Source organism: Marmota marmota, unplaced genomic scaffold (genome assembly GCF_001458135.2).
Source record: "Marmota marmota marmota unplaced genomic scaffold, marMar, whole genome shotgun sequence".
NCBI lineage: Eukaryota > Metazoa > Chordata > Mammalia > Rodentia > Sciuridae > Marmota > Marmota marmota.
The window spans coordinates 22644-31048 of NW_026009710.1; the positions used below are offsets into that span (position 1 = coordinate 22644).

Genomic DNA, 8405 nt, shown 5'->3' on the forward strand with positions numbered 1-8405 from the left:
TCTACAAAACAGCAGTACCAATAAGTACTAGTTGTAATTAATCAAGTAACATGTGCAAAGGATCCAATATTCGGCAGCTGATAGGAATGAGTTGTTGTATCTGAATGTGCTCCTTAAAACTGCTGCCCAACTCTTAAAGAGTCCTGGAGAACCTTTCAGGGTCTCTTCAATCCATATTTAAAATTTTTAGGACACGGACCTGAGGGTGTAGCTCAGGGGTAGAACATTTGCCTAGCATGTACCAGGCCCTGGGTTCATCCCCACCCCCCCCCAAAAAAAAATAAATTAGTAATTCAGGGCAATATTTTGAATTTTCTGAATGGAACCATTAATAGCATATCATCTTTTCTCCACCTATCAAAAGCCTACTCATAATTGAGAACCCAATTCAAGTGGCAACTTTATTGCAAATCTTCCACAAATGTTCTTTAGATCTAATCTGGGGATTTAGGGAAGGCTTCCTGAAGGAAGTGATGCTTGAGTTGAGATATAAAAGCCTGTGGGAAAGGAGGGGAGAGTGTATTTGGGGTAGAAGAGACAGTATACTATAAATCTCAGGACATTACATTATACAGAGATATCTACATTACCTTGCAATAGGTAGTTTTGTAATTCAGGCTACTTGGAAGGCTGAGGCAGGAGAATTGCACGTTCAAGGCCAGCCTGTGCAACTTAGGCCCTGTCTCAAAAAAAAAAAAAGGGGGGTTCAGGATATAGCTTAGTGGTAGATTACCCATGGGTTCAACCCCTAGTACAAAAACCAAAACCAAAACAAACAAACAACCCCCCCCAAAAGCAAACAGGAAATGTAGTTTATTAGGAAAACCAGAAGGCCAGTGTGATTAGGGCAGAGAAGGACAAAAACTTGACAAATAGGGCAGTAGCAAATGGTATACTGTCATGCAGTAGGTACAGTACACAAAGATCCTCATGAAGGGGGCCAGCCTGCGTCTGCCTGCTAAACCACATACACATGGAGCTGTGTCCACCCAGAAGTGGCACTTTTTCTAATTTGTCCACCTTGCCTGAATTTTCAGAAAGAGACCAAAGGCTAACAGCATCCTTTACAAGGCCACGCGTGTTCCGGCTCCCACTTGTCCTCATCCGGAATCTCATCCCATTCTCTTCTTTATGCTCCAGCCATATAGGCCTTCTGCATCTTCAGGACCTTTGTCCATTTTTACTTGTTATATTGGGATCACTATCATGAACCCAACACAATGTTTGGCCTACCACTGAGGCTTGAGGAGTGTGCTGTAGTGTCCAGTCAATGAGGTAAGGCTGATTTGACTTCCTTTAAGTCAAATTGGGTTTGGCAATTGACTTAGGCCTGCCCTGGTCTTCAGCTAGGGAGGCTGGCAAATTGTCCATTTTCAAGTGCTGGGAGCAGTGGCAGAGAGGGGACACTTTCTCTCTCTGGGGCTTCTAGAATCTATAGGGACTGACAAGGTCACAGGACTTTTTCATATAGGCAATATTGATAGTGTTCTAAAATAGAGTTGAAAGCAGAGAGGAATGTGATTATTTCAGATCTTCCTCTACCTCAACATCCAGGAGAGCTTTCTCTGAGGCCGTATCACATTTCCAACAAGAGTTAGCCCATCGAAGGGGAATAATAGAAATCCATTGGCTTAGACAAAGGGAAACGAGGGGAGGGGAATAGGAAAGACTATAGAATTAATCAGTCATAACTTTCCTAACTTTGTATTTTTATACATGGCCAGGGTAAGTCCACATCATGCACAACCAAAAGAGTGGGATCCTAAAGAGAATAAGTTATACTAAAAGAAGAAGTTATACTCTCTGTATGTGTATTAATATGCATACATGCATACTGATATATATTCTATGCATTCATATTCATACATACATAGAATATACATATATATATATATATATATATATACACACACACACACTCTACTGTCATGAAAAACTAAAAAGAACAACAGAAAAGCCCATCAGCCTGAATTTTTGCAAAAAAAAAAAATGATAAGTTCCTATTGCAACCACTTGTTTCACAGATATTTATTGAACTCCTAAAAAAATAAATAATATAGGAATGATATTGGATTCTATAAAGCCTATGCTTAAGCCCCACATTTAGAAATCTTCCTGGTACCATCTTATGGGGGGAACTGTGACTTTTTAAGGGACTAAATTCTCATTGTCAGCTTCTATAGCAACCTCCACTGTCCAAGGAGAGGGACTCTGAGGTCAGCTTTCCATGGGTCCAAATTTCAGTGTAGTCCACCATTCATGAGCTGTGTAACCTTGGGACAGATACCTTTTCTGATTTTCAATTTTCTCACCTGTAAATAAAAATAACAACACTTACAGATTTGATATGAAGCTTGAGATATAACATATAACATGACGTAGCCCAATCAGTGCCAAGTCAATAAATATTTTCCTGAAATATACCTTACTATCTTAGTCACCTTTTTTGCTGTTGTGAACAAAAGACCTGGCAAGAACAATGTTAGGAGGAAATGTTTATTTGTGGGCTCACAGTTTCAGAATTCTCACTCTGATCTTGAGGACCCAAGGTGAGGCAGGGCATTATGGTGGAAGAGTGGGACATTACAGGAGAAGGGAGAGGGAGGGGAAGAAAAGGGAAAGAGCCCCCTCACCAAGGACAAAATAAAAACCACAAAGCCATGCTCCAATGACCCATCTCTTCCAGCCACACCCAATTTGCCTACAGTTACCATACCTATCAGAGGATTGATGCACTGATTAGGTTAAGACTCTCATAACCCAATCACTTCACCTCTCAACTTTCTTGCTCTGGTTCACACATGAGCTTTTGGGGGACATCTCACATCTAAACCGTAACACCTACTCTTTTGTTTTATGGGAAAGGAATTTTGAAAAATCAAACATGAGGGCTGGGGCTCAGGCTCAGAGGTAGTGCACTTGCCTGGCATGTGTGAGGCACTGGGTTCGATTCTCAGCACCACATATAAATAAATAAAATAAAGGTCTATCAATGACTAAAAATAACATTTAAAAAGAAAGAAAAATAAAACATGACTAAGAAATAGGCCCATTTTTCAAAAACTGAGAATAGTAATCAGAGGAAATGTCATGGTTATGGAAAATGTTTCCTATCTATCATGGCCCTATTCAGGTTTGCTATCTTCTTCAGATAGGAACTATTTTATTTTGGTGTTCCCCAACTAACCCCAGTTCCTAGTATAATGCCTGGGAGTGCTGCAGACACAGGAATTGTCTTATTAAATTCCATACATCCAGGGTTGGGCAGAGTACCTAGAACTCAGCATTCTTATTACATGCATGAACTCATTTCATCCTCACAACAGCCCTCTTACTTGGTGCTATTATTATCCTTGATATTAGATGAAGAGGCTGAGGCACAGAGAATCGCCAAGCTAGTTAAATGGTCAAGTGAGTATCTGAACCCGGCTGTCTGGATCAGGGCCTGCATCCTGAACACCTGTTGAATGAATACAGTTGCAAGAAAACATAAATTATAATCATGTAAAAGAAGGATTCCATCATGTACGTGTACTTAATATGATAGCCACCGTCTCAAAAATTAAATACAATTCTATTTTTTGTAAATTCAATACATAATCCCAGTTTGTCCCACATGTTGGGTTTGAAAAAGGGAAAGGACAAATTAACCCACACTGTGCATTACGGGTTCTTGCTGCTCTGAGCATCTTGTGGTGACTGACCCATTTTGTTGTGCCAGGAACCCCTTTTGTTGTTCCAATAACCACCTCCTAAATTGTGATTTATACCGTTAGGTTCCTCACATGCTATTTTTTTTCTAAACCATGGAGGGCTGGTAAATACCCCTTAGTGGATCCCATCCTACCCACCTACAACTCACACCTGCACTTCCACCCCCAACCCCAACAACAAGGTCATAAGGACACTTGGTGCCCTCTTCTGGGGGGTGGGCATAGTAGCATACTTTGGGAGGACCAGGGAGCCATTTTCAGGAAATAATCATGTCAAATCCTATCAATTCTGGTAATAAGAATGGGGTTGGGTTGGGGGGTCTTTTCTGAAAATAAGAAAGTGGACCTGTTTATCCAAGAGAGTTTCCTGAAGGCTTGATGTGTAAAGAGATGGAATAAAGTTTCTGGTGAACTTTAGAAGGGGGCTGAGCAGATATTTCTTTCACGCAGTTACATTTTACGTAAAATTTAGAATTGCAGGTTATTAATGATAAGAATTTGCCCTTTGTTATGGTTCAATCCTGAAATGTCCTCTAAAAGCTCATGTGTTGAAGGCTTGGTCACCAGTGCAGCAATGTGCAGAGGTGGAGCTCTTGGAAGTGCTTGGATCATGAGAGCTCTGATCCTATCAGTGGATTAATCTATTGATAGCTGAATGGTCTACTGTGAGGGGGTAGAATCTGCATGCAGGTGGGCATAGTTGGAAAAGGAGGTCACTGGGGACATGCCCCTGGGGAGTATAGCTTGTCTCTTTCCCCTTCCTCCCTCTGTCTTTCCTGAAGAGCCTTCCTCTGCCATTCCCTTCTGCCTAGATGTTCCATCTCACCTTAGGCCCACAGCAATGGAATTGGCTGAAATTTCTGAAACTCTGAGTCAAAATAAATCTCTTCTTTAAATTGTTTTTGACACGTGTTTTGGTTACAGTGATGAAAGCTAACACCACTCACTGAAGATTATCTAGATGCAGACACATTATATATTACTTCATTTGGATATCATCATGATCCTGGAAAATGGAACATACCCAATTTACAGTTAAGAAAATGGAGATATAAAAAGGTTAAGCAACAGTCTCAAAATGGTAAAACCAGGAATTAAAACCCAAATCAACAGTTCCAAAATGGTAATGAGGCTGGGGCCAAAGAACAGTCAGTGTAGATAACAAATGATTGGGTCAGGAAGATGGGGGCTGATTCAAAGGAAATAAAGTGCTAATATTTCCAGAGCACTTCCCCCTCCTCCAATCTGTAGCCAAAGTTACCTGCCTCCAGGGAATTGTTCCTCCCAGCAAGGGGTTGTTAATGAGTAGCCCCTGGGTGGTTCCTTCCTGCCTGTACACCTTGGTGGCTTCCTTTGGACCTTGGATCACTCCACCTTTGAGGTCCTATGGCAGGATGCAGAGGAGGATGAGAATAAAGGAAATCTAAAATCTATAAAAGAGCCATTCCCTCAGGCACCAACTTGGACCTCCTCCTCTGCAGAGGATGTTCTATCCTTTAAATAAAACTTTTTTACTCTTGGCTGAGCATTTCTCAGGTGCTCAATCTTCCACATCAGGGAATGGGATCCGGATGTGATTTTCAACACCGGTATCATCTCCAGTCTCATTAGAACCAGGAATTAAAAACCTAATCCTGTTCTTTCCTGTGTAATATGTTTTATCTTTGTACTTGTTTTGATCCTGTTTTAGATGCCTGCTACTTAAAGACATGGCTACTTAAAGGGAAATATTCCTGACAGATGCAGCCCCTATTCAAAACCACTGAAATGGACAAAATTCATGCTCAAAACCCTACAGACCCCTCATTAGTTGTTCTGACAACCTATTATTTTATCATTTATGTTGAATAGAAAGATAGGATGCTTAAGTGGGTAAAAGGCAGAGGTCAAATGACAAAGAAATGTCAGAAGTCAGAGAAGGGGTTCAGAGAGAAAGGAGGAATGGGGTGGATACTGAACACAGAAGAGCCTCTTGGCTGCCCCTCCACAGCTCACAAAGCTGGAACTGTCGCATCAGGCTGAGACTTAGCTTTGTGGGGTGTGCAGCTTGGATCAAATGTAATCAAAACTAACCTACATCTAGTAGCTACATTATGCCAGGTCCTCTTTTGAGTGCTTTATATGAATTAACTCAGTTAATCCCCATAAAAATCTCATTTTACCTGTTAGATAATTGAAGCACAGTTAGGCTATGATTTCTACTTTACTGATGAAGAAACTGGGGCACAAAAAAGTGAGTGAATTGCCAAGGTCAAGCTAACAAATGGTGGAGCTGGAATTTAAACTTAGGATTTTAGCTCCAGAGTTATATTGTCACACATCATGATATATTTTCTCTCCTAATGTGTTATCAGTATTTTTTCAGGAAACATTTACTTTAGGTATATATTTGTGTGCAGGTGCTTCTGTTTGTTCTGAGATGCAATGGAAAATGTATTCATTTTGGTGAGTCACTGACAAAAATATCTAAAAACTGTTACTCTACAAATAGCTTTACTGAATTGAACACCTTCAACATTACCAGAGACAATGCAAAAATTGTTCTTTAACACAATTGTTCCAAATTACATTCCTGCCAGCAGTATAAGATAATTACATATGTTCTTTCTCACTTTAAATTTAATACAGTCAGACTTTTATTGTACTGCCAATCTAGTAGATCTGTAATCATATCGTATGATTTTCAATTGCATTTTTTTCTGATTTTTATTATGTATTTACACAATTTTTGCTATTCAGGGTTTGCCCACTGTAAGTCATCTGATCTTATTCCTTACTTGTGTGTGTGAGTGTATATATATAAAAAATTTTATATAATAATAATGTGTACAATATAATCTTCACAACAACTCTCTGAAGAAGCCAGCTATATAGGTGAAGAAGGCTGGGAGAAACCTTGCTGAAAGTCACCCAGCTCATGGTTCCTTGAGCTAGTGTTTCAGTCCAGAACTAGAGGCACCCTAAACCCATTGCTATTCTTTTACAGTATATGTCAGGGCCTAAGATCAATTTAGAAAAAAGAGAAAGGAAAAAATAGTTTCAAACATGTAACCATAAGTCATGTGTCTAATTAGGCTTTATACAATTAGCATAGAATATTTCCTTATGTCCTCACAACCATCTGTGAGGTAAAATGCATTCTCTCCATTTTATAGGTGAGGAGACTCACTCCCCAAAGAAGCCAAGAGAATTGCCTTGGAAAGGTTAAATTTCTGCCAATTAGAGGCAGGCTTACAAGCCAAGCTCAGATCCATCAAATTACAGACTATGCTGCAGGATCCAAGATGGCGGGCCAGAGGGGGCAGCATTCTGTGACTTGGGACTCAAGAAGTGAGAATACTGCTTCTCTGCAAGGGATATTCCTGCTCCTGCAGTCACCGTGCCTGTCCAGGGCCCCAGGCCTCAGCTCAGAGTAGGTCTCCCAACCTCTCACCCACACAGGACTACCTGGTGCCCCAGCGGGACCATTGGTGGCAGCACCCCCCTCAGAACTTTTCACCCGAGCAGAAATCTAGGATGCTGCTCCCACACAGGACACCCAGCAGCTTCTCACATGCAGGAACTCCAGCTGCCACTCCCGTGTGGACCCTTATCTACCAACGTGGGGCTCCCTGGTTCACCACCATCTTGGTACTCTACAGCAGCGCAGATAGGCCCCTTATGCACAGTCACCTGCCAGCACCTGAGAATGTCACACAGGCTCTGAAGTCAGCCAGCAGCCACACACTGCACACCACAGGACTCCTCTGAACTTCTTGTCCAAAACTATCACTGGGCTTCCCCCATCCAACCTGATACCCCACCTCTGAAAGCAGGAGCCTCCATCTTGGGCCACCTTCATCACGATCTTCAGTGGGGGCAACTCCAAGTTTAGAACTCCAGCTGGCCAGGTACCCAGTTTCTAACTCCCCCGTCTCCCCAGCAGCCACTAGCCCAGCACAGTAACACCCTGGTTAGCCCAGCACAGTGACACCCTGGTTACCTTCACCATCCTAAGGGTGGAGATACAGCTAACAACAGATGACCCCACCAATTCGAGAAGGGAAGCAGGAAAGTTACTGATCTCCAACCAAATCAATCCCTGTCTCTGCCCTAAGAGTTTGTTTTTTTTCTTCTCCCTCTATTCTCCCACCCTCACTTCCCCAACATATTGAAACCAAGTACTTTGCATGAATTAGGATTGTGAGGACTGGGGCATCGGAATAGTATATTACAGTTGCGTTGTATGTTCTTTTTTGTTTCTTATCTCTTTTCTCTTTTTTTCCACCAATTTCTACTAATTTAGCTTTTTTATTTTTCTTAATATATATGTGTGTTTGTTTTCAGTACTCTACTGTCTTCCCACTTACTCCTCTACCCAAAGTTACTTCCTCTCTCTTCTCCTGCTACTAATCTTCCTCTTTAGATTTCTCTTTCAGTCTTCCTAAGATATAATAACTCTACATCCTCACCTCCTATTTGCTCAGCATATCATCCTACTCCCCACCCCCTGTTCTTTGTCCACCATCAGAAACTGTAAACCCTTTTACAAACCTACTGAGTATATTGCAGATACTAATTGAATTCACCATTTCTGTACGTTGTGACCAAACTGTAAAAGTCTTAATAGCAAACGTTTGTTTTTAAGGTGTTTATTGTTTATATTGTAATCTGTTAACATTGTCCTTCACCTCAAAGGAGAGGTATTGAAAC

General features: G+C 41.2%; 1 long non-coding RNA gene across 1 annotated transcript; it reads right to left on the minus strand.

Annotated features, from left to right (window-relative positions):
- Positions 1-1924: 1924 nt before the first annotated feature.
- LOC125614899 lies at positions 1925-5611 on the minus strand. The gene is made up of 3 exons (XR_007345471.1): positions 4975-5611; positions 3336-3460; positions 1925-2312 (listed from the first exon to the last, which is right to left on the minus strand). It is a non-coding gene; the product is annotated as an uncharacterized LOC125614899 (long non-coding RNA).
- Positions 5612-8405: the final 2794 nt, after the last annotated feature.